We start from the raw sequence: 16,131 nt of genomic DNA, 5'->3' as shown, positions 1-16,131 counted from the left end.
GGAGAGAAGGGTGAGTGACAGAAACAGATTTGAGAGAAAGATGCAGGGGAAGGGGAGCAATGGAAAAGTCTAATTGGATCTCTGGTTGAATTGCAGATCTGTGTGTGCCCTAAAGTGGTTCTAAACCCAACTACTGTAAGTAAATATAGCTCAAGTGTGTCATGCCATATAAATATTTTGGAATGCAGAATGGAGCTATTGTACAATGCCCAGAATGCTTACTTTGGATCGACTGATTTAAGGAACAATGAATCTGGCAAGGTCAGGAGAAGGTTTTTTTCCTTTTTTCTTTTTTAATGGAATAAATGACATCATACATCAACATTGTTTTAAAAGTTGTGGTAGCTATATAAGTAATTTTGTGTCCTAGAGTAACAATTTTCACTTTATTTGGGTAATTTAAAATTCTTAAATGCTGTAGAAATTTAAAAACTCCTGCTTTCCTTGGATAACTCTTGCCAACTTTATAAAGTGCAGAATTGTTATGTTTCTGTGTATATGGTTCTTAACAAGAAAATAATTTAGATTTGGGGAGAGAAGTTATCAAAACAAATTGACTTAAAAAAATAAACTCCTTGGGGCTGGCATTGTGGCACAGCAGGTTAAGCCACTGCTTACAACACTGGCATCCCATGTCAGAGTGCTGGTTCGAGTCCCGGCTGCTTCGCTTCTGATCCAGCTTCCTGTTGATGTGTCTGGGAAAGCAGCAGAAGATGACCCACGTGCTTGGGCCCCTGTTCCCATGTGGGAGACCCGGGTGAAGCTCCTGGCTCCTGGCTTTGACCTGGCCCAGTCCTGGCTGTAGCAGCTATTTGGGGAGTGAAGCAGCAGATGGAAGAGCTCTCCTCTCTCTCTCTTTCTTTCTTTCTCTCCTCTCTCCCTCCCTCCCTCCCTTGCTCTTTTTGTGTCTCTCCATCTATCTTCCCATCATTCTGCATTTCAAATAAATAAATAAATAATTAAACATTTAAAAAATCTTTTCCCCCTGAATTCCAGAATCCTTCTATGGTTATAAGTGATGGCACAGTGTTCACGAAGTCGAACCTCACAGAATCTGGCATTGCATGTAACAGCAGCCTTATCACACAGCAGTGGAGGGCCTTGGTCAAGCTCAGCCTTCTTCAGCTTCAGTTTCTTCATCTGTAAATGGAAATGAAGAGAACATCTTCCCTGAGGCTGAGGTGAGAGGAGGTAGTTGAAACCATTGCCCCAGAGAGAAGGGTCCTGGCCTGACAGTAATGGTGGTTCTCCTCCCTAGTGTGAATTCAAAGTTTGGGGATGTGAGAACTAGGCCATGTCTGTTCTCTCAACTGACTTAGTAGAATGAACAAAGAGCAAAATCATGATGCTTATTTAAAAAGGGCAGTCATCTGGGCCACTGGAGGAACAGCGCACAGGAGGAGTTTTGTGAGGGCTCCTGGGTAGTGGCCCTTGGAAGCCCTGCTCCCGACTCCCATCTTGTGCTGCTGCATTCCACTGGTGGGTCCTCCCTGAGAGACAGGCCAGTTCTTCTTCATTTCAGGGAGACCGGCCCTGATGCAGCTCCATTTTCTGGTGACATCAGCTTCTATTTAAAGCAAGTCTTTGGACGAAAGCTCTAAATTTACCTCCCAACTGATTCATACCCTGGGTCTTTAAGATTAGTTCTCATCCAGAAGTTAGGGCTGGGGAATGGAAGACAGTCTTCTATGGCACCAACTCAGCATAGGCTGCACACTGTGCAAGGGACGGTGCTGGGAGCTCTCATGGAGCCCGTTAACTGCTGTTGAGACCTCTACATCCTGGGTTCTCTCTCCATTGTGACGCTGCCATGCTCTGAGCACCAGAGGGCTGCTGGTCACTCCCTCCAGGGGTATAGACAGAAGGGCCATAGTTTGGCTTAGGACAATTCCAGAGTGGCCTTCTGATTCTTCCTCTAGGCCTTTCCTACTTCAAATTTACATTTGTCTGGAAGCTGTACTAATTTTTAGAAGTAGAAATTGAGGAATTAGAAAATTAGATTTAATTTTTCTGATTAGGTTCTTAAATAATATCATTTTCATAAGATTATAGAACTAAATTATTCCAAGGAACACCCAGATACTTTGCCAGTCATCAAAGGGGTTAACCAAATCTTATTTGTCTCCTGTCTCCTGTCTGTCCCCTCCCCTCTCCTCCCATTCCCTTCCCTTTTTGAATCTATCTATTCATGAATCTATTCATCCATATGTTTACCTATCTTGTCTATCTTCATCATCATCTATCTAACATTTGTCTTTATCTAGGTATCTGTTCATCTATATCATCTTTATGTTATGTGTCTTTTTCTACTTCATGTTTGTTTTTGCAGGGAAGAGAACAAAGGATGATAAAAGGGTAGTGATGGTCTGAACTCTCAAATGTTATTGGAATTTTCTTGAAATATTTCCTGAAGACAGTTCAATCATCCTTAGCTTGTATCATTTGATGAAGTAATGGTCCTGCAAGAAGAGGAGTTCTTTGGGGTTCAGAGAGACACAATTCCAGGTACTGGGACCAAGGGAGCAAAGGAATTTTGTTGCTTAAAGAGAATTGGAGATGACAGGAAAACAATTGTAACCCCTTTTGCCTATCCAGAGGGAGAGACTGATGACCCATCTCCTCACTTTCCAGTTGTCAGGAGCCAGGCTGTGGCCCTCCTGTCTATACCCCTGGAGGGAGTGACCAGCAGCCCCCTAGTGCTCAGAGGATGGCAGCGTCACAATGAAGAGAGAACCCAGGATGTAGAGGTCTCAACAGCAGCTAATGCGCTCCACGAGAGAGCTCCCTGTGCCGTCCCTCCCTGAGAACTCCCAGCGCTGTCCCTTGCACGATGTGCAGCCTATGCTGAGCTGGTGCCATAGAAGGCTGTCTTCCTTCTCCAGCAGAACATCCCCGCTGAGATCTAGGACTCATCAGGGGCCCCACCTGCTGAATACCCTGGATGACAGTGGTTCTCACCTTCCTCCAGCCCTCCAGGACGCCTCCCAGCACACCTCACATTCCAGTAACCTCCATCAGCACCAGAGGTCTCCTCCCGGCCTCATCACATGGTGCTTCTTTCCACACTGCTTTCTATCCCTGTAGCCTGACTCGGTCTCCTATGCGTCTCCGTAATCTCAAGCTCCCCCACTGCCTTCTGGGATGCCTGGTTTGCTGTCAGCAAATGCTTCCACGTCCTCAACTCTGAACCTTTGCTTTCCCTTCTTCCAGTAACTGAAACGTGTCTGTCCCCTGAGGAAACTTCTTTTCTGGAAATGGTATTCTCTCAGATGGAAGTGGTCTTTTCCTTCAAGTGGTCTTGTACCCTTCATTTGTCTCAGAAGCTGTATGTGGAGCAGGTCACTTGTTTCCTATTAATCCATCCAAATCATCTGTCCTTTCAGCTTCAAGAATCCCAAGTCCTCACCCAATATACCTCCTCATAGTTCTCATCTTCCAGAATCTTTTGCTATGCCCCATCATTTTTGGATGGCTGTATTGACTGTTTCGACTGGTTTACTATTTCCTCCATTATTCCTAAATCAGTGTTACCAGTTTTGTTGTCAGTGTAATGATTCAAGCAACATACTGGTCTCTCAATTTCTTTTTTTTTTCCTTTCAAAAAATTGATTTATTTGAGATTCAGAAAGATGGTGGGGGGGGGGAGAGGAAGAGAGGGAGGGAGAGAATGAGAATGGCTTCATCCATTGATTCACTCTCCAAATGTCTGAAACAGTTGGGGCCAGACTAGACCAAAGCCAGGAGCTAGGAACACAATCCTAGCCTCCTACATGAGTATCAGGAACCCACCTGCTTGAGTTATCACTACTCCTTCCTGGAGCATGTATTAACCGAAGCTGGAGTCAGGAGACAGGCCTGGGTATTGAGCTTAGGTGCTCCCATATAGAACGTGAGCATCTTAACTGGGCTAAATGGCCACCTCAGGTATCTCAATGTCTTGAACTTATCTATTTCAGTTATTGCCTGCACTCTAGTATAGCCAGCCACTGCCATTCCCATGGCTGCACCATAGACATTATTAGTCATGACCAATCGTCTCACCTCTTTAAAAATGTAGACAGCAAGCTTATCTTACTTTCCAGTCACGTTTTGAGCTTCCATCTTACTCTATCAGTTCCCTTGGACCTGTCCTTTGGCTGCATAAGGACATTCATTCCTTTAACCCAAGTGATTTCTTTTTCTTTTCCTCACCTTCACATTGTGTGTTTTTTTTTTTTTTTCATTCCCAGCTTGTTTCTATGGCTTGGCACTTTAGCCACAACCTTATAGAAAACCTGAAGCTCCTTATGCCCTTCTCTATCCATTCAACTTATCTGAAAGACCTAAAATCCTATGGGAAATCCAATTACTCTCCTAGGTTGTGGCTGACTACATGTGAGAAACGAACGTTTCCAGAGAAAACTCATACCATCATGCAGATTGTGCTTGCCTGAAGTTTTCCATTATAACTTGCAAATGTATCCGATGCTGATAGATGATGCTATTGTTCTTCCCTGGTACATTCACTCTCCTGTTCTCTTAGACAATTCCTCCTCTCAAACCTCCGTCCTTTCATCCTATTTATTCTCAACCAATGGCCTGAACCAATTAAATGCAATGAACTAAAGTTTATCTGATCTCCCATCACTAAAGCTGCCAAACTTCCTGCATCTATACCCTCCACATATTTTATTTTTCTTTCTGTTACACTGGAATTAGCACGTCTGCTCTCCAAACACAACCCTCCATTGGTGTCTTCCATCATATCTACATTTGTTTACTCAAATATCTCAGTGCTGAAATTCTGATTTCTCTCCTGAATTACTGTTTTTTTCCTCTAATTTTTACATTATTCATAACAATATACAAGCAAATATTATTGTTATTTTTAAAATATTTATTTGAAAGAGTTACACACTGAAAGGGAAAGATGGAGAGAGATCTTCCATCCACTGGTCTACTCCCCAAATGACTGCAACAGCCAGGGCTTGGCCAGGCCAAAACCAGGAACCAGGAGCTTCTTCAGGGTCTCCCATGAGTGTACAGGGTCCCAAGGACCTGGCTATCCTCCACTGCTTTCCCAGGCACATCAGCAGGGAGCTGGATCCGAAGTGGAGCAGCTGGAACTTGAACCAGTGCCCATATGGGATGCTGGCATTACAGGTGGTGGCCTAACCTGTTATGCCGCAATGCTGGCTCCAGCATGTATTATTATTATTAATCATTTTTAAAAAATAGACTTCTCTTGGTCCCATATTCCTCTCACATATTCCATTTCTCTCCTTCTCTTTACATAATCTTTAAACTATTCATTTAAACTGCCTGTCTCTACTCTTACATGTCCCATATATACCTTCCCTAAGCTATTCCATGGAGACTTTTTTGTATCCTCCATTCTGCTGAAAAAATCTTATCTGGCTTGCCAATAACATCTAATATAATGGGCAATTTTCTGTCCTAATCTCATTCACCATTATCTGACACAGTTGATCTCTTTTGTCATATTTAATGCTTATTGTTTGTCTCACCAATGAAACATGTTATTCAATACTTCAGAAATTAGGATTGTTAACAGATAGTGAAAGCTTACTCACAATGCATTTCAATTCTTTCATGATGTAACTTTCCATTTGGAAATGTCTCTGAGATCTCTTAAAAATTCACACTTGGAAATAATTGAATATAGGACATGTTTTGAAGGGTAATTGCTGATTTCTGATTCAGTAGCTACATACCTCCTTCCTTCTCGGAGCCCTTTCTTCTGTAGCCACCACTTTTTCCCTCAGATTTTCTCTGTGTCCCATTGGTTGTCCTTTGAAGATGTTTGCTCCTTCTCCACATCTTTGTTGGAATGCCCCAGCACTGGGAGCACAGACCCTGGAGTCAAATTGTTTTGGTTTAAATTCTGATTCTATCACCTTCTAACTGTGTGACCCTGAGAAATTTTGCATCATTTCCCTGTTTGAAGAATATGGAAAAATCATATAATCTGCTTCCTAAAGATGTTGTAAGGATTAAATGAGTTAATATGTGGAGAACTTCTTCAATAGCATCTATTCATCACAGACTTAATTGTGGCTGTTAATGGTGGCTGTTCCATGGTTTCCCAGGCTTCTTTATTTAGTGGAAGGGGACTTGCCTTTTGGGTCATGGGGCTAGTGACACTTTTCCCTTCTATATGGAGAATGTCTGCATGCAAGGCGAATGAGGCCAACGCACAGAAAGAGCTGAGAGGAAGGGAGTGGCATAGTCGTCAATACCTTCAGTTATGAACAACAGAATCCACGCCAGACGGTTCAGCCAAATCAAGTAAAACGACTTATTGAAAGATATTAAGTAGCTTGAGGGATTTGTGGAATTTCCGAAAAAGGCTTGATAGCTCATTGCCATGGACAGTGCAGCTAAGAACAATGACCAACCTCACTGAAAAATTATTCCAGCAAAAATACAGCATTCCTTCTACCTATTGCCATGTGACACACTCCTCAACCCTGAAACTGAAGCTGACTCTGTGCCCAGAAGAACAAGGCACCTTGATTATTGTTCTTGACAGAAAATCAGCCTCCCAGTACAGGGTCATCACTGCCTATTGTGCTCCTTCACATTTAAGTCTCAAGTGGTTGAATCTGGCAATTCCTAGATCATTTGCTTTACTCTAGTCGCAAAGGAATCTAGTAAATGGAACTTTTTTATGTTCTATTATTACTATATAAATGTATATAAAGTTACTAATGTGATTTATAAACTTACTATATAATTAAACTTTTTATATCTGGAAGGCAGGATGTACAATGTGGAAAACTATAAAAAATGACTTCAATGACTCCCTGGATCTAGCTGCATCTAAGGCTACTTCTTGGACCTTTCTATATTAGGAGACAGTAGAGTTTCTTCCTTTAGTTAAGCTAGTTTTGATTTGGTGTTTTCAAGACTCCTAGTATTCTTGTGTGTTCTCTTCAAACTCCAGGTCCACTCCTGCAACAATCTCACATCTGGTCTCTCATTGTAGCCCCTTCGTCTGTCCATTTTCTTCTCTGGAGTCATGAGATCTTTCAGAAAGATGAGTCTGTTTATGTAATTCTTCTAAAATTCCCAATGCTTTCTATTATTCTCAGGTGACAACCAAAGTCTTAGAACTGAGTTTGATTCTCTAAAATGTGTGCCCTGCCAACTGTGTGTTGGTCTTAGGTTTTTGCTGATTTTTCTGCTCAAGTTTTAGTGGCCTTCATTCTGTTCCCTAAACAGCACCTTCCCATCATATCAGAGCCTTTATACTTGCTATTTCTTGTCCCCACCACCCTGCGTCTTTCTTTCCTCTTGACTCCCAAGCTCAGCCCCTATAAAAGTACTCTTAATCTTTATCTTTCAATTTGGCTGTCACCTCATGAATGTCAATTGAATGGGAGCTCTTTAAGGCTAGGGAGTTTGTCTATTTTTCTCACTGTTCTATCCCCATTTCCTAGAGCAGTGAATGTTGAATGAATGAACAAGTAAGGGAGTCCTCCAACCTCCCAATCTATATAAGGTTTATTATTATTAATTTCTATTTCCCATGATCACAATATGGCTGATACTTGTAATTTTTGCTTAAGTCTGAACTTATATCAAAGGAAATTATCAATGGAGTGAAAAAGCAATCAATAGGATGGGAGAAAGATATTTTTAAATCACATATCTTATAAGGGATTACTATCTTATAATATAAATAATTCCTAAAACTCAGTAACAAAAAACCCAACTCAAAAGTAGGCAAAAGACTTGAATAGATATTTCTCCAAAGGAGATATACAAGTGAGTAAAAACACTTGATAAGATGTACAGATTATTGGTCATTAGGGAAATGCAAATACCACTTCACAAACAAAAAAATAAGGATTAATGAGGATGTGGAGAAATCAGAATACTTATGTAAGAATACTTATGGTGGGAATATAAAATTGTGTAGCCACTGTGAAAAACAGTATGATGGATGCTCAAAAAATTATAAATAGACTTACCATATGATACAGAAATATTGCTTCTGAGTATGCCTGAAGGGATTTAAAGCAAGGACTTAAAAAGATAATGGTACTCCAATGTTCATAGCAGTGTTTCTCACAATAGCCAAAAGGTAGAAACAACTCAAACGTCCATTATTGGGTGAATGGATAAACATGCCACAATATGGATGAAATTTGAAGACAACATGTTAAGTGAAGTAAGCCACACGCAAAAAGACAAATGTTGTGTGATTTCACTTGCATGAGGTACCTAGAATTATACATCTTCATGGAGACAGGAAACAAAATGGTGGTTTCCAAGGGCTGGGGGGAGAGAGCAATGACAACTTATTATTTAATAACAATAGGGTTTTTTTTTTTCTCTAAGATGAAAAAAGCTCTGGAAATGGACATGGTGATGGTCACACAAGTATAAATGTACTTGATGTCACTGAACCATACACATAAAAATGGTGAAAATGCTGTGTTTTCTGTTTTGCATATTTTACCATAATAAAACACAAAATCAAAAAGAAAATACATGTTCTCTGCTAACTGTATGCTCAATGAAGACAGTGCCTTGACTTTGTTTTCCATGGCTATATGCCGAGCATCTAGCCCAGTGCACGGGACATAGCGGGATCATTTGTTGGGGCTGAATAAATGAGCACATGAGTAACGGCGAGGTGAAGGAGGAACCACGCCATTCAGAGCCAGGTTTCCATCCAGGGAATCTTGGCCTAAAGTCAATGCAGCATTTTGTGGCACATGTTCTGGCTATGCTTCTTTCAACTCATCCAAGCCAAATTATAACTTCTCAGAGTTCAAGTTTCCATGTCTTAAAATCTGGCTAGTGCTTGACCAGCCTTTTGTTGGAATTATTATTATTATTTTTTGACAGGCAGAGTGGACAGTGAGAGAGAGAGACAGAGAGAAAGGTCTTCCTTTTGCCGTTGGTTCACCCTCCAATGGCCGCTGCGGTAGGCGCGCTGCGGCCGGCGCACCGCGCTGATCCGATGGCAGGAGCCAGGTGCTTCTCCTGGTCTCCCATGGGGTGCAGGGCCCAAGCACTTGAGCCATCCTCCACTGCAGAGAGCTGGCCTGGAAGAGGGGCAGCCGGGACAGAACCGGCACCCTGACCGGGACTAGAACCCGGTGTGCCGGCGCCGCAAGGCGGAGGATTAGCCTAGTGAGCCGCGGTGCCGGGAATTATTTTTTTTAAATTAAACTAAGGAACTATTTTTAATTTTTACTTAAAAAATTTATTTGGAAGGCAAAATTATGGAGAGAAGGGAAACAGAGAGAGAAAGAGATCTTCCATCCATTGATTTATTCCCCAAATGGCCCAGAGGCCTGGGCAGGGCCAAGTGGAAGCCTGGGGTCAGGAACTCCATTGAATCTCTTGAGTAGCTAGCAGGGGCCCAAGCCCTTGAACTATTATCTGCTGCTCTCCCAGGCGCATTAGCAGGGAGGTGCATGAAAGCACAGCAGCCATCACTTGAAACAGTGCTCTGATACGGTATGTCAATGATGTAAGAGGTGGCTTAACCGGCTAACAACACTGGCTCCTTTGATGGAAGTTTTGAGAGAATTGAATGATACACTCTGTAAGGGCTCTTCTGGATAATTACTCAGCTACCTTTCACATGTGTTATAGTCCTGGGTTCTTCCTTGAGGTGATGTCTTTGCTGCTAATGCTAGGAGTGATTTAAATTCATCTCTGTCACCACCACCTGTCTTCCATATCAGATCTGCCCCACCTGATATATCTTAGCTGCTGCCATTCTTTTTCCTACTCTGGAGGCAATGGAACTGCATTAAGGTTTAAAGGGATGGACCATAAAATCTTTGTTAAGTTGCCTGTATATCTTTTATGTCTCTACACACATCAGATTGTAAGCCCCCAGAGGAGCAGAGCCAAGTTGTGTTAACTCACATTCACGGTTCTAAATTCAGTGCAGTGAACAGATCAGGTTTATCCTCATGACAATGATGAAGAGGAATTGGAAGATTTTTCTTCCATTATATCGAATGTAACTACAGAATTTTATGGGGTCCTCTTAGAATTTTCTAGATAGTTTCCTCTTTTTCACTTGAATACCTTATTCCCCTGGAGTGAAATGCATAGAGATAGAGCAGTAAATGGTCTGAAAACAAATGTACTGTAATCATTTACATTTGCTACCAAAATAAAACAACCCAAACCTAGTTTTTCTTTCAGTCTTTAAATCCAGATGGCAGTAAAATTTGACATTTTAATTCTGTTTGTGAAATTCATTTTGTTTTTAAATTGGGAAGAACCATAGAGCTAAAAATTGTCTGAAATACTAGGGAAGCCTGGTGAGATCTATTCAGGAGTGTTATCAATAAGTAGCTGGTATTTTAAAGTGGATTTGGAGGCTTGTACATGGAGTCTACCAACAACTGAATGGATATGAATAAGGACCTTGATCCTGACAAGTGACCTCCTCCTACTCTGTACCTAACATGAAAGAGACAAAAGAGAAATCTGAACAAAAATAGGGACTGTTTTTGTAACCACATTTAGTTAATATTTTTAAAACTAATTCCCAAATGAGTTTGAAATGGAAAATTTAGCACCAGAATTCCATTTGTAGTTGGTACTATTTACATTATCTATGTAGTGTTGCTGAACAATACCACAAACTAGTTGGAAGTGTTGTTGTAGAACCCCTACACTGGATCCACTCACCTGATTTGCAGAAAGCCCATCACTGACATCGGGGTGGTGGAAGAAAGTAGGTATTTATTGCAAAGTGCAGGGCAAGGAGCCAGGGAGCTATTGCTTAATTCTCGGGCTCCCCAAGCAGTTAGACGTGAAGGTTCTTATAGATTGAAATTGGACCTGAGAGGTGCGTCCTGAGAGGACAGCTCTTGTCCAAGTTCCTGGTTGGTGAGTGGTGCTCACGATCGTCCTTTGATCGGTCAATGATGCCGCACTCTTTAGGGAATTCATGGTGGCCAGGTAAGCTCCAGTTGGTCTGGGGAGTATGTGAAGGTAGTAGTTATGTTCTGCCAAGACCTGGAATTTCCCTACATAAACCACCCTGGGACAATACTGAGCATCAAGGTTTTTATCTACTGGAGGAGCAAATGACTCCTTGAATGCAGTGATCAGAACCTTATAAGAGCAGCTGGGTCACTCCCTCAAGCCAGTGAATTCCTTTTGATAAAGGACAGGCAAGAACACCTTGGGCTAAGGGAAACAGACAAGAGGCTGGGTCCTGTTTTGAATTATAGGAGTTCACTTTTTTAAAAAAAAGATTTATTTATTTATTTGAAAGGCAGAGTTACAGAGAGGCAGAAGTAGAGAGAGAGAGAGAGAGAGAGAGAGAGGTCTTCTATCCAATGGTTCACTCCCCAGATGGCCACATGGCCAGGGCTATGCCAATTGGAAGCCAGGAGCCAGGAATTTCCTCTGGGTCTCCCATGCACGTACAGAGGTCCAAGGACTTGGATCGTCTTCTACTGCTTTCCCAGGCCACCCCAGAGAGCTGGATCGGAAGTGGAGCAGCCGGAACTCAAACCGTCGCCCATATGGGATGCCTGCACTGCAGGTGCTGGCTTTACCTGCTATACCACAGCATTGGCCCCCAGGGATTCATTTTCAATAGTAAAATGTTTATAGTTCTCGTTCTATAAGGTCGATAATGATCAAAAAGTCTATTTTTAAATATCTGTAGACTTTTTTTTTTATTTATTTGACAAGCAGAAAGAGACAGAGAGAAATCTTCTGTCTGCTAGTTCACTCCACAAATGCCTTTACAGTTAGGGGTGAGGCAGATCGAAGCCAGGAGCTGAGTACCAAAGCTGGGTTTCCTATTTGGGAAGCAGGGACCCAACTACCTGAGACATCACCTGCTTCCTCCCAGAGTGTACAATAGCAGGAAGCTGGATTTGAAAGTAGAGCCAGAACCTGAACCCAGTAACTCCAATATGGGATATAGGTGTTCCAAGCAGTGTCCCAAACACTCCATTAAATGCTTACCCCACAAGTCCAATTTTCCGAAGTCACATAAGGTCTTTTCTTCCTTTCTTTTAAAGATTTATTTATGTATTTGAAACTCAGAGTTACAGAGAGAGAGGGACAGATAGAGGATGAGAGATTCTCAATTCTTAACTCTCCAGATGGCTACAATGGTCAGCACTGGGCCAGGCCAAAGCCAGGAGCCAGTAGCTTTATCTAGGTCTCCCATGTTCAGGACCATCTTCTGCTGCTTTTCACAGGCCGCTAACAGGGAGCTGGATCAAAAGTGGAGCAGCCAGGACACAAATAGGCACTGGATGTTGTGGCCAGTTGAGGGGAGTGAGCCAGTGGATGGAAGACACCTCTCTCTGTCTACCTCTCTACCTCTCCTTCTCTCTCTGTGTAACTCTGACTTCCAAATAAATAAATAAAATCTTAAAAAAAAAACTATATGGCCTGACATTGGTGGGAAGATGGTGGTTTCTTTAAGGAGTGTCATGATAATAACAGGGACCAACACAACAGACCCAGGTATAAATTATATTTAAGTGCTCAAGATTTTAATAACATTTTTACTAGTATTGACCATTACATGCTAGGACATGGAAAGACAGATAAGAGGGGTCTTTTTCAAGTTTATTGTCATCTGGGACATAGTATAATAATTCTTTTTAAAAATTTTATTTATTTATTTGAAAGTCAGAGTTCCAGAGAGAGAGGCAATTTGAGACAGAGAGAAAAATCTTTCATCCACTGGTTCAGTCCCCAAATGGTCCCAATGGCCAGGAGACAGGAACTCCATCTGGGTCTCTCATTTGGATGGCAGAGACCCAAGCACTTGGACCATCCTACACTGGTTTCCCAGGTACACTGTCAGGGAGCTGGATCAAAAGTGGAGCATCTGGAACTTAAACTGGTGCCCATATGGAATGCTGGCATCACAGGCAGTGGTTTAACCTGCTGTGCTACAATGCTGGCCCCACAGCACAATTCTTGAAGTTGACGCTGCTATGGGAGTTTTATGTTCCCTGGCTCTTGTGTGTTTAAATATAAGAGATTGAGCATGTGATACATTGATAGATATATCTTTGATTTATTTTAGAAAGATATATAAATGAACTATTTTCTCCACACCTCTCTTCTGGGAAACACACATTCTCTGGAGATGGAGAGAACAAATTTCTTCAAATCCTCCCTTCCTTTTGCTAACCATACTCTATGTTTAGACCAAAAGGAAAGAGTTATTTCTGGCACTGGGCTGAAGGCAGTTCCTCTGTGTGTGAGTATTGCTACTGTATACAGAAACTGTATACGCGTATTTATGTGGCACTGACAGTTATAGCTTCCTCTACTGGCTCTGGAAGGTTCTTATCTGATTCTTCCCCTGTTTCTTTACATGTCTCTTTCCCTTGCCATAAATACATAATGTATGTGTGTATGTGCACATGTACACGGGCATGCGATTGTATACACAGTTGATACCAAAGAATATAACAAATCATACAGCACATTCACCTGCCAATCAGAGTGGATGCCAGCCATAAACCACCAATGCAACTACACAGGGACATAGGAGCTGAATATGAGCTCTCTGTATAGGCTCGGTATAATGGGAGTAAAATATGATTAGCAGGTGGATTTCCAAAGCTTCTCCCCAGACCATTCTGGGGGAGATGGGAACGGAAATGAGGGATAGTGGTGTTGCAGGTAAAGCCTATGCCTGTAGTGCTGGCATTCCATATGAGCACTGGTTCGAGTCCCAGCTGCTTCACATCCGATGTAGGTCTCTGCTATGGCTCAGCTCTCTGCTGTGGCCTGGGAAAGCAGTAGAAAATGGCTCAGGTCCTGGCCCCTGCACCTGCGTGGAAGACCTGGAGGAAGCTCCTGGCTCCTGGCTTCAGATCGGCGTAGCTCCCACCATTGCGGTCATCTGGGGAATGAACCAGCGGATGGAATACTTCTCTCTCCCTTTTTCTCTCTCTCTCGCTCCCTCTCCCCCCCCCACCCCACTGCCTCTGTCTCTTTGTAACTCTGCCTTTCAAATAAATAAATATTAAAAAAAAAAAAAAAAGAAAATGAGGGGCAGAGGTAAAGAGGACAAGAATTGGATGAGATGTCCTTGAGAAAAAATCCTACACTTCTTAGGAGACTACTCCTTAGTCATATTACATCAGTAATAAACTCAGCAATTTGATTTATGGTAACTTATTTATTACTGCTCACTAGGCATACATATTTTAAATACTTTTTATATACACTGTACCAAAAACATGTGTACTAATAGTTTCATATATTTGTGGAAAAATATAAGGACATTCTATATATTTCCACAAAATATCATCTATAGAAAATCTAAGGACATAACCTACCTATAAAAATCCACCTAATTGACTGCATGTTGCATGCTAGCTGTCTTCTGTAACTGTAAGGCCATAACTCAGCTGTGTCTAAGGAAGAGGGACCTAGATCGCTTGGCTCAAAGTTAGCTTTGTACTGTGTTCTTCAGCCTCGTCCTTGCCCACCCCACTTTGAGTGTTTTTAACAGGATGAAGTAAGAGGTGGTGAGAGTTCACAAATTTCATGCCACTGAGAGACCTACTTCATGTATTTTAGGATGATATGGCCCTTCTAGAAAGTTTTCAAACAAACAAAATCCTTTATTTTAGCCTCTCAGGCTAGATCACCTGGAGAAAGGTTTTTCTTGAGAGGACAAAAAGGGGCACTAACAATTTAGATACCTCTGTGTAAAAGTTTCACTGAGAAGAAGTTGCACATAGCCCTAGTTCCATCTTTCTCAAAGATGCTTTTAAAATTGACCCAGGGTAACCCTCCTGAATTCGATGTCCTTGGTGAAGGTGTACCTAACCTTCTGATTCACTGTTGTGAAAATCAAGCGGGAGTTCCCCAGTAAGCAAAGAAAACTGTGTGAGTTTTGATACCTTATCACATTAAATGCATTCTTGGGATGGTATTAGCTTGATCGATTGCTTACACACTTTAGAAAGCACTGTGTTTTGCAGAGCACATGTTGGTGATTTGCATTTGATAATCTCTGTGATTGTGGTTTCCACAGAGCTGCTCAGTATACATCAGGTCAGGAGTACAACCATTTCTACAGAAAATAACATCCTACTTACAGTGTTTTGACTTATAGCCCTTTCCCCATTATCTTGACCTGCAATAAACATGTTGGGCATAGGCTTCCTGGCCAAAAGTGAAACTCTTTTACAATAACATCATTTCTATGGGGAAATTAAAGTCTATCTGTGTTATGCTGATTTAAAATAACTTTTACAGGAACTTAACCCACATAAATGAGAGAACTGTTTTGTCTCCTAAATCATTTTCTCCGTGTGTAAACTTCGAGAATATGTAGTCAAACTATGAATACCATTTAAAATTGCTTCTCAGTAGCATTCCTGCTGTTAAAATTTGAACAGAAGAGGTAGAGTTTGACCCAAGCTAGTCTAAGGAGCTTGAAGCAGGCTATGTGGAGCCTTGTGAAGCTTTTGAGAATTGAACTAAGCCGAACAAATCAGGATTTTTGAGACCATAAATGGGTCATGTTATACATTTTGACTGGGGAGAAGATTGGGAGATCTGTCGGAAAACTGGTTTGGGCATTAGATGACGAAGGCCTGGGTGAATGTGCTGACTCTGCAAGGCAACATAACAGGGAAGAGGGAGACAGGAAAGATCTGCAGAGAAACAGGGTGATGTGGAGCAGAGGGACTGGGCGAGAAGTGGTCAGGACTTGGACTTTGGATAAGTAGGGAAGGGACTTTGGCTTTTCTGACACTGCATCTGTAGGTCTAAATTAATGTTTGGCATTGAGTGGATGCTCAATAAATACTTAGTGAAAGAGTGGAAGGGGCACTTCGATAATCAGAAATGAAGTTACCTACATGACTTCTTAAATTGATGCCTCATTTCACGTTTGTGTGTCACACACCTGAAACTCAACATTTGTCAACAAAAGAGTAGGGGATTTTTCTCTGAGCAGACCCTGTTGCACAGACATGGTGTAGGGTGCTAGCCTGTTGTCTTCCTCTAGGAATAAATTTTAGCATGTCCAGAGAGTGACCTTTGTGTGAACCTTCATGTTTAGAGCAATGAAATGATTTGCTGGTAGACCTGGCTGTCTGTTTACTTCCTTCATAAATTCATGGACAGCATTGTGTGCAT

Source organism: Lepus europaeus, chromosome 8 (genome assembly GCF_033115175.1).
Source record: "Lepus europaeus isolate LE1 chromosome 8, mLepTim1.pri, whole genome shotgun sequence".
Lineage (NCBI taxonomy): Eukaryota > Metazoa > Chordata > Mammalia > Lagomorpha > Leporidae > Lepus > Lepus europaeus.
This window is presented reverse-complemented; position numbering follows the sequence as displayed.